Source organism: Epargyreus clarus, unplaced genomic scaffold, assembly GCF_041222505.1.
Source record: "Epargyreus clarus isolate Ecla_fem2 unplaced genomic scaffold, WU_Ecla_fem_2.2 ptg000010l, whole genome shotgun sequence".
In the NCBI taxonomy this organism is placed as follows: Eukaryota; Metazoa; Arthropoda; class Insecta; order Lepidoptera; family Hesperiidae; genus Epargyreus; species Epargyreus clarus.
This window is the reverse complement of record NW_027332218.1, coordinates 12,797,862-12,816,120: the sequence shown is the minus strand read 5'-3', so window position 1 is coordinate 12,816,120 and position 18,259 is coordinate 12,797,862. Positions and strand designations below refer to the sequence as shown.

The 18,259-nt window shown below is 35.0% G+C and overlaps 1 protein-coding gene across 4 annotated transcripts in view; it reads right to left on the bottom strand.

The window, feature by feature from the left end:
• The window catches only part of thw (chitin-binding domain protein thawb), a 73,232-nt gene extending 65,159 nt beyond the window's left edge, over positions 1–8,073 (bottom strand). The window contains exons 1-2 of one of the 4 annotated variants that reach the window (XM_073077503.1): positions 7,981–8,073; positions 7,243–7,335 (exon numbers count right to left, since the gene is read on the bottom strand). The gene's annotated coding sequence lies outside the window, so the exon portion shown is untranslated. Of the gene's footprint in view, positions 1–7,242; positions 7,336–7,529; positions 7,739–7,848; positions 7,871–7,934 lie in introns of those variants that run through there. The other 3 variants (XM_073077504.1, XM_073077506.1, XM_073077505.1) reach the window with 3 other exon arrangements.
• Between the last annotated feature and the right edge of the window lie 10,186 nt (positions 8,074–18,259).

Here is an 18,259-nt window from a genome sequence, read left to right as displayed (position 1 = left end):
AATTTAGATGTAATAGTTTTCACAGAAACATGGTTGGACAGCAGCATATCCGACAATGAGTTATTCGATGACCGATACGTGGTTTATAGACGAGATCGCGAAAGCAGCGGGTTTCATAGCAAAAAAATAGGAGGTGGTGTTCTGATCGCTGTTTCTAAACGCTTTAAGTCTTATCGTTTATTTGCACAAGAATCCGATTGCGAGAATTTATGGATTAAAGTAGAAACACGAGACGGCAAGGAAAAGAATGAAAGCTTGTACATTTGCGGTGTTTATATACCCCCGCCTGTTAAAAAAAATATCCTAGAGCACTTTATAATTAATTCCAATCGCATATTGGAAAATCACTGCGGAGACTCCATCATACTTGGTGACTTTAATCTTAGTAGCATCTGTTGGAACACGAACAACAACCATACTCTTACTGCCGCAACATCAAACAGTGTCCTTAATAATATGCTTATTGATTTTATGTCACTCAATAACTTGAATCAATATAATTCATGTACAAATAACAAAGATAGAATATTAGACCTAGTGATGAGTTCGATAGAAATCCCCGGCATCAGTGTATGTTCAGACCCACTTACGGTGATTGACCCCTTGCATCCTCCCATTGAATTTTTTATTGCTTCTGATCAACTCAAAAACCTCAAAACTAAATACGAAGCTAGATTCCTTTTTCATAAAGCAGATTATTTGAAGATCATTAGTGAATTAAACAATATTGCCTGGATAGATGAACTATCTCACTGCGCTACATTAGATGATATGGTTACACGCTTTTACGATTTACTGAGGGCTGCTATCGTCAAATATGTGCCAAAGTCTAAACCGCGCATAAATAAGAAATATCCGGTTTGGTTTTCTACGGCTTTAATTAAGGTCATTCGTGAAAAATTGAAATACAGAAACAAATACCGCAAGTACTCGAATCCTCGGGATCTACTAACGTTTGAGCTACTTAGAGAGAGATGCACAAAATTACATAGCTTAACATACAAAATATATTTACAGCGTTTGGAGTCATCCTTGAAGTTGAATCCCAAATTACTTTGGAGCTTCATTAAACATAAAAGAGGTGGCAATAGTACCTTTCCCGCGCAAATGTCCTCCACTAATAAACTTGCATCTACAGGGCCGGATATCTGTGATCTCTTTGCGTCACATTTTTCCTCGGTTTACGTCTCTGGCAAAATATCTGTCCCAGATAATTCCCATCCATCCTTCGTTACCAATCAATTGACAAATATTTCCGTAACTGAAGACCAGGTCTTGAGGATATTAAAAAAGCTTGATCCCGCAAAAGGTGCGGGTTCGGACGGTATACCATCATTGTTTGTAGTCAAATGCGCTAACATACTAGCACTACCTCTATGTCTTATATTTAACAAGTCCCTGAATTCTGGTACATTCCCAACTGCCTGGAAGGACTCACTCGTGATCCCTTTGCACAAAGGCGGCGATACAGGCTCGGTAAAAAATTATAGGCCGATATCAATCTTATCAGTGTTTGCAAAAGCGTTTGAAAAACTAATTTACCCAATAATCGCGTGGCATTTACGGCAGTCAATCATTCCGCAACAACATGGGTTCATGAAATCACGCTCAACATCAACTAATTTGGTTTCCTTTGTTGGGGACCTTGCTGAGGGGGTCGATCATGGACAATCACTTGACGTTATATACACTGATTTCTGTAAGGCCTTCGACAAGGTAAATCATGATACGTTGTTGCACAAGCTTTCAGCGGTTGGAATTTCCGGGACTGTATTGCATTGGTGCAAATCTTACCTGACAAATAGGCAATCTGTGGTTGTGGCCGGTGGATATCGGTCTAAGTCATTTACAGCATTGTCTGGTGTACCTCAGGGATCTCACTTGGGGCCCCTTCTCTTTAATATCTTTATTAACGATATAGGCAAGTGCTTCCAAAACTCTAAATTTTACATGTTCGCTGATGACTTAAAATTTTTTAGGGCTGTAAATACAGCCGAAGATAGCTCACTTTTGAGCAAAGATCTGGATAGCCTTGTCTGCTGGTGCAAAATGAACGGTATGATTTTAAATGTTGATAAATGCCATGTGGTGCGTTTTACCAGAAAAAAACATCTCTCTTCTCAGAACCTATAACATCAATGGTGTACCTCTAAATGAGTCGGATCACATTACAGACCTTGGAATTATTCTTGACAGTAGACTGCGCTTTAATCTGCATATCGACAATGTCACTAAAAAGGCCTTCAAAATTTTGGGTTTTGTTTTACGTAACTGTAAAATATTTAAAAATCCGAGCACTAAAATAGCTATTTATTCTGCCCTTGTACGTAGCTGCTTGGAATATGGCAGTGCCGTGTGGAACCCGCACTACGATATACACAGCAAACGTTTAGAGAGTGTACAGAAGCGATTCTTGTGGCATCTATCTTATAGTTGCAACTTAGCCAAAATCTTACCGAGTTATGAGGACCGCCTGCAACATTTTCACCTTAAATCGCTCTTTCATCGTCGGAAGCTGCTGGACATCATGTTTCTGTACAAACTTATTAACGGTTATATCGACGCTCCATATATATTATCCCTACTACAAATATCTATTCCTAGGAGATTGCCGAGGTACACGAAATACACTCCATTTGTTCAAAAACTTGCGCGATCTAACTTAGGACATTATGCTCCATTGAATAGAATGTTAATAACCTACAACAGGATACACAATACAATCATTGTCAGAGATAAGACATGCGACCAGAAAGAAACTGGACTGAAACCTAGCTCGGTGGATATCTTTTCAAACCCTTTAACACAATTTAAAAGGTTAATTTCTGAGATAATTTAATAAGCAAATGATTATCATACTGCAGTTTTAAGTTACCTTGATTATATTTTTTCTGTTTTGTAAATTGTAAATTGTATGAATTATGAATTAGTATATATTATGAATTATTTAGGTATTATTTTAAATTATTATTTGAATTTTAATACAGATATACTTTTATAATTGAAACAACTTAACTTTTACACATAATATTTTATTCTTATTGGTACTATTATAATAATTTGAGTAATTTGGACATGAAATTTGAATTTTAAATCTTAGAGTTAATTAATGTTATTGTTTTAATTCCTAATATTATTATTATTGTTCCTATCGTATTCTATATTGTTTTTTTAATTGTCAATCATTTTATTTAATGTTTAGTACGTAGTTATCAGAATGTAGTTTACACCTGTAATTGAGGTGACACTTAGATTTAAGTTCAATGTGACATGTCTAGACAATGTATAAGTGTTCACTTTGTTGGTGTAACCCAATGATAAATAAATAAAAAATAAATAAATAAATACTGTTCATTCTTTTCCATTAATGTAGGACGGTTACCTGATTGACTATTTACAATATCAGAATCGCCAAAGCATTACCGGCATTGATGGAGAATAGCTCATACACCTTTTTTAAAGAGCCCTATTTTAATAAGGCATGTACTATATATTTTATATTATTATATATAAAAGACATTTTATTTTTTTACTTTAGTAGATTTTAAAAACTTGTCCATTGATTGTACATTTTTAGAACTTTTTTGGAATGAAGTTCCATAATGCAGTAGATCACATAAGAAAAAGCGTTATGCGCCCGCCATACAACTCTCTATCTATTGTGTACCCGTGTAAGCGAAATCAAAAGCTTTAGCACTTTATTATTATTAAACGACACTTCAATCTACAATATGTTTGTATTAACACGTAATGCAAAAATATTACATCCATTCTAAGCTATAAAAAACCGCATTCACAAATAGATAGTTAAAACAATCGTTTAATAACTTACTGTTACGACTACGAATAATCATTTCCGTAATTGTTATTACACATTTAACACCTTACATATTGACAGATCGACAAAGCGTGAGTATTTTACATTTATTGATTTACAATTACACAATCGAATTGTAATTATATTACACCGTGTAAATATTAAGATACAATAAAGATTGAACAACATCCGCGGCTCCTTTCCTTTTGGAGATCAAAGTAAACAAGTTTTGGACTTCCGTGTCTTTTATAATTATAAAGTGGACATTCGATACGCATACCATCGCTATGAGGAAGAGTACAAGTTGTACAATTTTACGTAAAACTAGATATCAGACGGTTATCGAAAGTACCTGAACTGTGATATTTAGAAAACTGGTCGTACGTGTGTTGTAAATGAAGTTTTGTAATTATGAATTACGATTATAATAAATTTTATGACCACACTAATGTCATCGGAAAATTGAAGTATTGCGATAACTCGACGACGACAATCATTTTAGTAGAACTTAAATGATATTGTGAAGTTAGGGACACAGAATATAACTTTCAAAAAATATCTTATAAAAATGGGTATCATCCAGCCATTACTATCACCGGTGGACACAGGCTTTCTTTCAGAATAAAACCTAAACAAGGTTGGCCCAATGCGAATTCGTAAAACTTCGAGATTTTTTTAAGTATTTTTCAGTTGTGTCCTAAATCGTTAATTAATTGGAGGTGGTAGAATCCTTTGTGGTTCGACTCCGGCGGCACCACCGCCACATCTATTTCTACCTAATAACAGCAGTGTTAGGCGCTGCTGTGTTCCAGTTTGAAGGGTGTGGTAAGAGAGACAGACTTTTCCGAGGCGTTCCATATTAGTCTTCAGGGGTAGCGGCGCATCTGTGGCCGACCTCAGGTAGGAATATCTAATGTTATCTGGGGTTGATTACAGATGTCCATGGGCGGTAGAAGCCACTTACCATCAGGTGGACTGCATGCTCGTCTGCTACTCTTATATCATAAAAAAAAATCTAACCGTTAATTAGTTAATTAATATCTAACAATCTCGATTCATATGACTGAATGAATATGAATTAAACATGACTTCAAATTTTACAATGGATCGAATTTAATAATAGTATATTTTATACCTGGATTGTAACACCTAACAATATACATTTAAAGTTGTGCAAGTTGATCTCATGAACGAGATCAACAACAGCATCCTAATCAGACATAATGATACAGATAGAGTTATTACGAATATGGATTCACCGTCGGGATGGACACGGTATATTGAATAGCATTCGACGCGCCGCACAATGCAAGTGGCGTTGCGTTAGTATTGTGGTGAGGCTTTAGTGATGGGCGATGGCATAAGCGACAGCGGGTAATGCGATTGCTTATAGGCACTTGCAATTTCTATCATATATCATGTTTTAAAAATATATTGTTATTTCATTGTTTACATGTTACATTGAATACTGTTATTTAGTAAACAATAACTACATAGTATATTTACAAAAATGTATAGGTAATCGTGCATGTGTTAAAAAAACAGAGTAAGAGGCGATGCATTGTGAATCATAATCATAAAATAGTCTATTTTTGTTATCCTACAGCAAGTTTCTTAATAATAATAAATCTTCAATGTAATGTAATAATTTATCCAACATTTAATAAGGCATTTACTTACAATTTCCTAGTTATCTTTAATCAAACAAAACGAAATCCTAGTAAGTATTATTTTCATTTCTGTTGCAGAATGAACCCTGCTACTATTCCCGCTCCCGCCTATAACTAAAGCTACACCCGCGGCTGTTGTATTTTGCAATAATTGTGTTTATTTAGCTCCATTATGCATCGACCTTTAGGGAAATTACCCGTCGCTTCTGAATGCATAACGATCATTATTACGCTTTGTGCGAGAGAATTAGGTCTGTTTGTTACTCGTCATATGGATCGGGTATTAGCTGATTCAGCAGATGTTCCTTAGCATGTTACCAATTGGCAATGTATTAAGTTTCCTTATACGAATATACAGTTGTCATTAGGTTGAGGTGAAGGGTGCAAAAAGGAATTGTGCTTTTACTCAGAGGTTTGAGTACATATGTAAAAAAAAAATTGTAGGTATATGATTGTGTGTAAATATTTGCATATTTTTTTTTACAATTTGAGTGGATAAATTGGTTTATTTTTATTGAATAGTCAAGTACAGGACTATTATGCGGTGTGGTGCCTACTTAAAATGTTTCCCGGGAATCCAATCTCAAATTGCGAAGAGAAAACATTTATTTATTATGTTATGATTGATGAACTAATTGTTTTTAGTATGATGAACGTAGGAAATGTAATATGCAATCCACAGTATTCTAATATAATATGTAGAATAATTAAATTTATGTAATATACGGAAATATTATAATGACAGTAAATAAAATTATTTCAACATCGGTCGCGCTAATCGACAGCGCGTTGAAGTCTTTTGTATGTAACAAATAACATTACGTGTTCAATGTTTATAATCTTTTATAAGTTACACAATAAGATTATATTTCGACATTTTGGGGATAATATAGGATGTATATAACATATATATCATAAATTAAGCTTACTTGAAGGAAAACATTGTGAGATAATCTGCACTCCAAAGAGTTTGTTAATAAATTTAGTATATATACCCTTAGTCTAATTTAAATAATTTGTAATGTACGTATGTTTTGAAAGACCACGTTAATAAGTAAAATAACGGATAATTGTAATAAGTGCAGTGTTTATCCGAGCGTCGCGGGCAGAGAGCTCGCAGGGCGCCAAGGCCGAGCTTTTGAACAGCCTCCGTACCCGCGAACGTTGTAAACAAAACATAACACGATCAATATTAAATTCCGATAAAGTTAAGGTTACGCAAAATTGTTCATTTGTCAAAACATGTTGTTTTCATTTACATGGGTAATTTCAAACTTGTTAGTAAAAAACAAAATCGTAAAAATTACTTAATTTAAGTTATTTTCGTACGTGTGCAAACCAATTAAATGAATAGGTATTTATCGTATCTCCGTTATTATTACCAGTTTAAAATACATCATACAATACAATATAAAATAAAGGACACAAAAGTGATTGTTATTAATATTTTTCCTAATTATGAGTAACCAACAAACATACAAAAAAACCTGAGACATTGTTGGCAAATTAGAACTGTTAATTTTGAAAATAGTACCAATAATCCGTATACGTAAGTATTAATTAAATGAATATAAATTAGATAACAAAAATTATATAATATTATCGATACAAAACAAAATAAGTCAATTACAAAAGCAACATAAATATACATATGCAATAATTTTCATATTTATATAGGTAAAAAAAACTTTTACAAAACCGTCAAATTACATGGATATATCTAACCCTAGTTAAGATTTTATTTCTAACACTTACCAGCAAATCTTTTCGAGGTCGTCTCACAGAAAATGCAGTTCAAAATCACTTGACACTCGCGCAACTAACACTTCAGAGCTTTGTACTTTCAAACTGGGAAACAATTTACATATTATTCAAATGAAAAATCAAATTATGTAACAAGTAATAACAGACTATTAAAACAATATACAGATTATAACGGAAATAATTACAGCGGGGGTGAATTAAACTGTAATTTGCGTTACAGTCAGTGATAATTATTGTGTCAGCTGTCAAATAATGGTTGTGTTCTACAGTTGTATAACCTGGCAAAAAGCAGCCAGCAGTTGGGGGGTTATAACGGAACCGACGCACAATGACTTCTCACGATGGCATACTCTGTTACGCAAAGTGTAGATAATTACACCGAGTATTTTCCTAAACATTCGGTCGGACAATGTGTCAGATATTCGACAAGGTTTAGGTGGCTGTGAAAAACTCGATAACGCGCGTCGCCTATTGTTTTCAGATGCTACGATAAGCTACGGTTTTAAATTGTCTTTGAGCTTACAAATAAAAATATGCATTTTTTAAGTATAAAAATAAAAAGATAAAAATTTAACAGTCTGAAAGTACAAAACGGACATAGAAAACGTAAAACAGTTGTAAATTCCAACTTTAAAAATTCAAATTTCAAAAGCTACGAATAGAAGCAAGCGTTTCAGGCGTACAACTTTAAGATTAAGATTTATAAGATTTGAAAAGTTGGAATAATACCGAGAGCGTGTGTACGCGCGTGAAGATGGTCGCGCCGTCGCGGACTGCGGAGATCGCTCGGTGCGCGCCCGCTGGTGCTGGTGGTGGGATGAGTTGGGCAAACGGAATGTCACCGTAGAAAGTTAGAGGGGTGCGTGTCAAGGTCGCTTGGGTGGCGGTGGAGAAAAACGGACGAAGCTTTTAATCTGAAGATGTTTTCGGAAAATACTATTGAGGTCTTCATGATAATGAAGCATATAGGTTATGTGATAAGGATTTTAGTGACAATTAGTCGTAAAATTAGGCTAAACACTAAACATATTTTTCAAATCTTATCACTTCTCGACTTGTTAGTGAATGAGAAATTTAAGAATAATTTTCGCGATAAACTAATCGACTGAATTTAATTCAAAATAACGAATTTCACTGTTATATTCTAATTATATCAAGTGACAAATGAACGCGAATTTTCATTAACACGCCTGACTCTTCAAAACGTCATACAGGTACAAAAGATATACTATACATGCTATTGAACTAGCATATCTATTCGATCGTAAATACAATGTTTTATGTTCACAATCACTTAATAATAACAATCGTCATGGAACACACTCATACATTATGAATTGAAAGTTAAGTATGTTTCCTTGAATTATAATATTTACTAATAAACATTGAGAATATTACAGTTTCGAAAAAACAGATTTAGTGCACTTAAAATTCAATAAAGTAATAATCACATATTAATGTAGCTGCCGTTGTCTCACCCCAAGCGAGTAAATGTAATGTGGTATTGATATAGTTGCAAACTCGATGCACTTGCCTATATGGTATGGAAACGTCTATTACAAATTTTATAAAATTAAAAATCCCTGTTAAAATATTGTATTCGATCCGAGTTGGTAAGCCAATGCCTTGCAACACTTCAATATTAGTCAATAATAGCTTTAGAAGTACTTTGTGTCAGAGGGCTTTTTGAGCTTACGTCTTATGAGGAATAAAAAAATAACGAACGAGATAGCCCCTAACCCGTACCGCCAAGCGTAGTGGTTTAAAATTTCCAATAATAGGCCATGGAAAGCTTCATTGTTACATCAATCTTGTAAAAAATATAAGTAAATTTTTGTAATACTTACAAATCATTATTTTACGAATATGCCTAGTGTCCTTTTAAATAAATATGTAATATAAGGTTATTTTCTTATGATGAGACACAAGCCTTAAGATCCGTTTCAGTAAGCGTGGCGTGAACGGAGTCTTGACATATTATGTTATCTTTATAACCCTTTGTTAAAGCCTTGTATATAGACAAAAGCCTCTGTTCCCAGATAGTGGCTAATCTCTACATCTATATTTATAAACTAGTAGAGCTGTTTTAAAGCATTTATATCTTTTTGTCTACAACGTATAATTCGAATATGGAACTAACACTGCTAGTAGAATTATATGAACTTCAGTTCTACTGCTGCGAATAATAGCATACTGGTATGAATTTCAACAAATTATGTTAGAAATTAAAGCCACAGTAGCTCTTATTTTTTGATGTTAGGTTTAATTTGAAGTTATATATCTCGTGCTTCAATGAAGAAAAAGTGAAGGAATCAACGTCTAAAAATTATTTGTAAATAATATAATAAAATAATAAAAAATCTCAAAACTGTATAAATTTTACCTATACGCGCTTACCCAGCGAGATGTCTATGGCCTTAACCCTTCTCACTTTCAAAAGAGACCCTCACTCGTCAATGACACAATAATGGGATGATGAAAGCTAATTCTATCAGTACATATCCCTTACAAACGAATTACGAACATACATCAAAGCTAGTTAGCGCCATTTACACGTGCTGACTCGCCGTAAGCTCTGAAAGCTTCCGTCAGATGAGACCATAAATCAGGGGAATCATGCTTGTACAATACAACCTTAGTGAGAAAGTACAATAAGAACATGATCAGATATATTGACACAAAGGGTCGGAACGGTAAAGGGTTTAAAATAATGAACATGCAATGTCGTTTACAAATTTTAACGTTACTTCCATTACCACTATTAATGTTGTAAGGTAAATAAATATTTAACACTAGTTTTTGCCTGCGGCTTCGCCCGCGTTTAAAAGAAAATAATATAACATACTAACATACATAATACTGAAAATTCGTACCTTCAACTTTGCTAAAGATCATCACTTGATCAAATGCATAGTTTACGATTCAATCTTTACTAATATCAATTAAAAGAATCGATGTTTTGGGTCCAAAAGATCGATTCTCCGATTAATCGATCTTAGATCGCCATCTCTAGTTCCCGTGGGATTTCCCGGATAAAAACTGTCTCTATCTATCTTTCTCGGGTCTTAGACTATCTTTGCACAAAATTTCATCAAAATCGGTTCAGTGGTTTGGGCATCAAGAAGAGACAACCAGACAGACAGAGTTACTTTCGGATTTATAATATTAGTAAGGATGAAGTGTTATAGTATTATCGTTACTTTTTATTTTACAACCAACAGAATATAGTTTTGCTTGTAACTTAAAAAATTGGTTTGCAAGGCGTTATTATATTTTTCTCCACATAATTAATATTTTAAAATATTAATTGTAAAAATTAAGCTTAGATAACGTTCATAGTTATTTTTCTTAGATGGACGACATTATGATGATTAATAAGGAATGATTATGTACTTTATTGTAATTTTGTTGTGTGTCGTGGCATCAAACCTAAAATTAAAAGCTAGCTAAATGATAGATTAATTTCCTATTACTCATTGTCAATGGTTTTACTGCCGCCGCAGTTTCGCCGTGACCACGACCCATGTAGCTGAGTCGAAATATCGGCAATATAGAAATTAAAACCGCATATCGTTAGTGCCCGTTATATATTAAATGTCTCAATTCGCGGTAATAGTCTAAGATACACAAATAAATAGTTCGATGCTCAAACTTGAGACTTTTTAGTGTACTTTTTATGGTAGTTAGTTTCAGTGTTTAACTTTCTTGTTGTAATAAATATAGTGTGTTAATAATGCATTACATGGAGACGTGACCAGGTTACCAAGTGGCGCAGAAAGGCTCTCATGCAAACATTCAAGGGTTGCATAGTATGGCAATCAACTGGTAATTATGTTTTTGTGTAATTAACAACCGATCAATCTTATGTTTCAAAAGTTATTAAATTAGTTAAATTTACTACTGGTGTCAGTTAGTAACTAGTGATGCCTAAGGGATATAAATTCCGGTCTTTTACTATGAAAGGCTGCGTCTGGATCTAATCTTTGTTTTTTGTGTAATAAGAATTGATCCTAATTTTTGCTTTGTAAGAAATATCGTGAAGCTTCATAGCCAAGTTGTCAAGGTTTCCACTATACACCGTAATGGTGTAGCCCAGGTATGGAAAAGATTGTTTTTAAATTGCGTGCAAAGTTTAAGGATGTTAACAAAGTTGCGAGACGTAGGTAGTACCAAGCAGGTAGGTAAAAAAGTCACAGTCTTTCTTCTCATAGAGGAGACACGTGTCTAGTTGTGTTATAGTAACCGGTCGGGACCATTAATTTTATCTAAAATAGCCATATACTTATTATAAGAAAAAAAAAATAAGTACGGTAAGAAATATTAATACATATTTTATGTCATATAATGTGAGTAAAAAAGAGGTAATTTTCAGTCAAATATACGAGATATGAATCTTGAATACATTATTTTGGGACTTGTTTGATCGCCAGCGAATTGTGAATACATAGTTTATCGTGAAAGAAGTATAACTTGTTTTGAAGAAATTACTAAAAATAACAAAACATAATTACTTTTAATCATACCATAAAATAGAAAAAAGATCTTTTAATGGCCTGTCTGTCATACTTGTAGCTTATGGTCTATATATAATATATATTTCTTTTGTTACAAAACCGATCTCTTAGAATAAATTCCTCTTCTGTTTATCTCTTCTGTCTTTTTTTCTGTGTATGTCTATGACCCGCATCATGCAGAGAAGATTATAAAATTGAGAAAAAAAGGATTACATATTTATCAAGAAAAATATATGTTACTAGGCGAGGGTTTTTTTCACCGACTCATTTTCCAGAAGGCACAAACCCATGCTACGCCCTGCTTTAGCTAATTCACCTATAGCTCTGCCATGTGTCTATCGCTTAAAGTTACTCGCTCGCTATCAGGCCCGGTATGTAAGGCACGCGACAGTCGTGGTAATGAGACCAATTACCGTATTAAGACAATCGAACCTCCTAATTAAACCGCGGTAATTCTTTATATAATATGTGATGATTTATTGCGGTACGGTCCGTTTGTTTTACGTAAAATTGTTACAATAAACGTGGCATAAAATGTTTTAGTGCTATGTATTTTTATTTGGAATATGTTAATGCGATCTGATAATCCATTTACGAATACTTATATGCGATTTAACATTCATATTTCATTTGTATAGTTCATAACTTCCATTAATTTTGTATTACTAATGATTTGAGTTTTAATGATTTGATTTGATTTTTAATCATTTTACCCTTATGTATAATTCTATATACCCGCTTCTTTCTATAGCATGCAGTCTGCACCTGTAATTGTTATGGCACTCACCAATTTTTTCTAATCATTTCACGCTTTACTAATTAATATATTGTAGATTACGCTTAGTGTACATTAAGTTGGTGTTCAATACATAAACTAATGTGATGTAGGTATGCATGGTGTCTAATAATAAAATAAAGTTAAAATATTGCACATTATAGCTGTCTCAATACAATTAATTATAATGAAAATTTTGAATAGGCACACAATTTTAGAAAATAAGTAGCAGTGCCTAACATTAGCTCCAAGGATCTCCGAATCCTAATATAGGATTAGGATTCATTACTCGGGTTGATTACTCCTATATTATAAAAATATGATCAAGCTGTCCTATTTTTGTCTACTGCCTATTAAATAGGCTGAAATTGTCAAATGTCAAACTTTGGTAGTGAACACAATGGATAGAATTATTATTGATATTCAACTGTACATGCCAACTCAGGCTAATATCCTTGGAGTAATTTTTTGCAACATTTAACCCTATAAGATGGGTGAATGTCGAAATTGTAACAGCGGCGTATCCGTTCGTCGCGTCGTGAAATGTTACTGTGACGAAATTATGAATTTCCAATGATTTGATTTCAATTTTGCATTCTACATACTCGCTCATCATAACTTTAGTATTCGTTCTGTTAAGTTTTTTCTTTTGTTTTAGTGTCATTTCTACCTTCTGTCTTGGTGACAATCGGCCAACTGCACAGTGCAGCAGGTACTATGTACTTCTAACATGTTCGATCCCCGGTCAGACAGCTAGCTATACAGTACTTGAAGGTATATTTTCTTGATTTACTTTTTAACCGACTTCATACTACTGGTATTTTTCTATGATGACGGATGTACCCTTTATAAGTGTTCAGAATCTCCCCAGATTCCCAGGTCATTATCAATCACCTGTCACAGCATTACCGTGATGTGTTATGTATTGTAACAATATTCATTTCGTGGACTTATTGATAACCCAGATGCCGCGGATAACGCGCGGAAATCACATGTTAGGGGGTTACGTGGCCGTAGACCGGGAGCTGTGTGACAAATAAGTAACTAAAACATTGGTTTTTATTTACTAAATTATTATATACTCAGGCAACTTTTTCGGAATTTGTAACGGCGTTGTAAAGTTTTTTGTCCGGCGCATATTGAGATAAATGTATAGACAAGTAAAGCAGACTTTGTCGCAATATCATATTATACAATTTTGACGTCGATACAAATTAATTGATAGTTAGAACGTATTGGATTCCTTTTGTCGTTATTGGGCTGAATGTGTAAAATTATAATTATTAAATTTATAATTAATTATAAAGTATTATGACTTAGGTATAGTACACTTTTTTTTTACTTACCACTTGCATAGATTTGGATTAAGTGGACCGTGCATCGTTTATTCTTTAAACTGTTTATTCCACTCTTAGCTGACGCTTGCCGCGGCGACTCTGTAAGGGATGTAAAATATGAGTGACCGTGACCAACGGTGGCAGTTATTGATGCGGGTTGTCGCTCATATATTAGCTCCTTGAAAATATTTATGCGTCATAAACAATCATACAAAGCAACACACTCAGCTCCCGTTCCACAGTAACGTGAGATGCAAAGATACGGTTGTTTTATTGCGAGCGAGAGACAATGGGCGGTTGTTAGCGCAAAGAAAGTGAATATACGCGCCGGTAATGAGCCCTCGCTGAAAGATGGGGCTTCAACTGTTCTAATGTGTGCTTTTGATGACGAAATGTGCTAATATCTACTTATATTTCTACAGGGTTTAAGCTTAAAGTAAAAAGGCAATAAAATAAACTATAAACGTATTTACAAAATTTACAAAACTAAATTATAAAAAATAAGCCATCTAAAACTGCCGTGTGAGGCATGGAAATAAAAATAAAAAATAATTTAAATAATGTTAAACAAATAACAAATAATTCTACTTAAGTATAAAAACAGAGCATGATGATTTAACAGCTTTATTCTAATAACCTATTTTCGCGTCTTCGAGGCAAAATTAGAAGAGCTGGTTGTTATTTAAAATACATTTACTTATAACCAATCATTTATAACTTATTTAGCTATTAAAATTTATGTTGATGGTTACTGCAAATAGCAGCGTTATAACTTAGTACTGACAAAAAGTGTCTGCTCACAACTGAAAAGGGCCTAAGCATTCTACACCACACTGCTCCTATAATGGAATCTTATAATAATATAAATATGGGTCAGACACCTAAAATTTGTATAATGGTGGCCGCTTTAACAACAAATACAAAAAACTTGAAAATAAATGGAGGTCGCTATACAAGAAAACGTTATTTTTCGACATTTTCACTTTGTCTATTGAACCGTCATAAGTAGACAGATCAAATTTCCACAATACAATTATTTGGCTTTTATAATAACACATACTAAAAATAACAATAAAAATGGTGGCACGGAACCCTCTATCTGCGAGTTCGAATTGCACTTTGTCAATTATAAACATAAATATGTGACAGCAGTGCCACTCCAATAACGCGGCGAAAGATTCTACCTTCGAAATGCATTACCTAAGACTGCTACAGATGACACTTGCATAATCATATACCCTTTCACATCATTCAGCACACGTAGGTCGAAATGTATTATTATTTTTAAATGGACAACACAATGTTATTAGCATTGCATTATTGTGTGGTGTCGATATTGAACTAGTCATTGCTCGCGTCTTTTATTGTGTAGTAATGTTCTGCATTGACTTAAATAGAAATAAGTATGATGATTGTTATAAGATTGAATAAGCAAACCAGCTTGTAGTTCAACTGACGGTAAGTAGTCACTGCCGCTATAGACATTTGAAACGTAGTCCATGTAGAAAACAGGTTTTGCATGAATCTTGTCCGTCTAATAGACTAAGATACTCACATTATATGTAATCCACCCGGCATTAACATCCTACCACCGAAATGTACTACTCCATGCTAAAATCCCCGGCCAATCCATACTGGTTTTACCTATGAAAACTGAAACTGATACGCACTTTTTATATAACGATGTTACAAATGAGAATACTGCTCAGTGCCATCAATGAACATACGAAATTCAGATAGCCCAAGAGCCCTTTCAGAAGACATAATATCTACGAGTAAATTGGATCGTCTCACATAAATAGAAGGTGGTAGAACCCTTTGTGTTTCGACTCCGGCGGCACCACCGCCACACCTATTTCTGCCTAATAACAACAGTGTTAGGCGTTGTGTACCGTTTTGAAGGGTGTAGTAAGGGAGACATACTTTTCCGAGGCGTTCTATCTTAGTCCTCAGGGGTAGCGGCGCATCTGTGGCCGACCTAGGTAGGTACTCTATCTGGGGTTTATTACAGATGTCCATGGGCGGCAGTAGCCACTGGCCATCAGGTAGACTTCATGCTCGTCTGCTACTCCCATTTATAAAAAAAAATATCTTCGTCTTAATAAAAATACCTTTTCTGAAGCACAAAAACTCATTTGAATCCATACACACTTTGCAATATAATTTTATATATTTAGATAAAGATGACTGCATTTCCTAATCCAAGGCCGTATGCAGGCTAATCAGTGTCGGCGTGTCGTCTGTCCATTGGTCACGCAGCTTGTTAATAAAGCCTTCGGCCGCTGTAACTAATTGTAAAGTCCCACACTTTTGATTGTCTGCTTTGATTTTCAAGTACTTGTCATTTTGTTGGTTTATATGATTGTGTAAACATTTTTATGTTAATAGTTAATTTTGTCTGTTTGTTTCGTGGCTCTGTAATGTGAATATCAGCTAAGCTGTTTTTTAATCTTAATTTGTCCTCATTAAATAAGCAGTTACCTCATTAAAAAGTCATAAGCAGCGCTCTTTATTAGGTATTGCCAAAAAATCCCTGAACACAAATAAAGGTAGACAATTAAACCACTAAGTAAATACAGTACAAAACTTTAATTAATTATTGAGATTTCAACCTGGCCTTGAATCGACGGAATTGAAACACTTTGCGTTAAAGGTGTGAAAGGCTGAAAGGTGTGAGCCGCATGCGATATCCTACCTGTCTTTGAAAAACGCCCGTTAAATTTAAAAGGTCGATCTTTGCTAGGCAAAACATTCCTGAGATTGATTATTAATAATCGGTGCTAGTAGGAAAGATGTGTATAGCATATAATCAATTCGCACTTGGCCAGTGTGACCCAAAACTTATATGTATAAGAGCACACCCCAAAAATCCAGCATTTTGGCCAAAACATGAATTGTTGTTTGGTTTTATGCGTAGGGTAAATAATCATTTTTTAAGTCGTGGACACCCTAAAGCAAGGTCGCTTGGATTTCCTAATTGAAAAAGAATGTTAATGAAATGTCGGTTTGTTGATAAATGAAAAGCCACTAAATTATGAAATTCGGGGTTGGAATTGCTATTATTATAAAAATAATATTATACTGTCTGTCCTTCATGTTGAAAACTTTGCGGTTGCGACTTGAACGCCTTTTTTATTACACGTTTTACCGTCACAAATATTTTCATACATCTTTTTGCTGGAAGAAGGAAACGAGCATGCAGTCCATTTGATGGTAAGTTTTTTTTTATAATATACCTAAACGATGAGGCAGACGGGCTACCTGATGGAAAACAGTCACCGTCGCCTATGGACCAATGTATCGCCGGCTTTGGAGGAGAGCTCTTTTTACACCTTTTTTGAAGAGCCCCATGTCATAGCGGTCCGGGAATACCTCAGGAGGAAATTCATTCCACATCTTGCACGTCCGTGCAGGTATGGGGGCGTTCCTGCCCAGAGATGGGAGCAGTACTCCATGTGGGGTCTCACTTGTGCCCTATACAACAGAAGGAGTTGCCCCGCAGTATGTACCGCTTCGCTCTGTTCAAGACGCCCAGCTTTCTTGACGCCAGCTTGGCCTTAACGTCCAAATTACCCCGGCACTGCAAGTTACACGATATGTCAGTGTGATAAAAGTGTAGGGTATTCCAGGATCCCCACACTTTTATCAATAGTGAGTGGAATACCTTGGAAGCGTGTTGTAAGTGTTTGCTGCCGCCCATCTGTAAGCGACTCCATGGAACAAGGTTGCTCCCTGATGCCTCAAGTTCATCACAGATGCGTTACCACTCCTGAGCGAATGGTCACCTCATGAGTATCTATGAATATAACTGCTTTACGCTAGGAAGTGGTGTCTTCCTGATCGCGGCTCTATCATCTTCCAAATGTAAGTTGATATGAGGAATTTCAACTTTGTCTTCGAAGGTAGTAACTGTTTTCTGATAGCCCTCAGATAAGATTCCTGATTTGGGTTTGTTACGAAGTTTCAAATTCAGGTAAATTCATCCTTTTAAACTGTGTGCTGAAACGGTGAAGGGTAATTTCGTAAGGAAACCTAAACGTCAGCGTGTTCTTAAACTTTTTTTCTCAAGGGTATGAGAATTTACCAATTAAATTAACAATTTTGAAGGTGGTAGAACCCTTTATGGTTCGACTCCGGCGGCACCACCGCCACACCTATTTCTACCTAATAACAGCAGTGCTAGGCGCTGCTGTGTTCCGGTTTGAAGGGTGTGGTAAGGGAGACAGACTTTTCCGAGGCGTTCCAGCTTAGTCCTCAGGGGTAGCGGCGCATCTGTGGCCGACCTCAGGTAGGAATGTCTAATCCTATCTGGGGTTGATTACAGATGTCCATGGGCGGCAGTAGCCACTTACCATCAGGTGGACTGCATGCTCGTCTGCTAC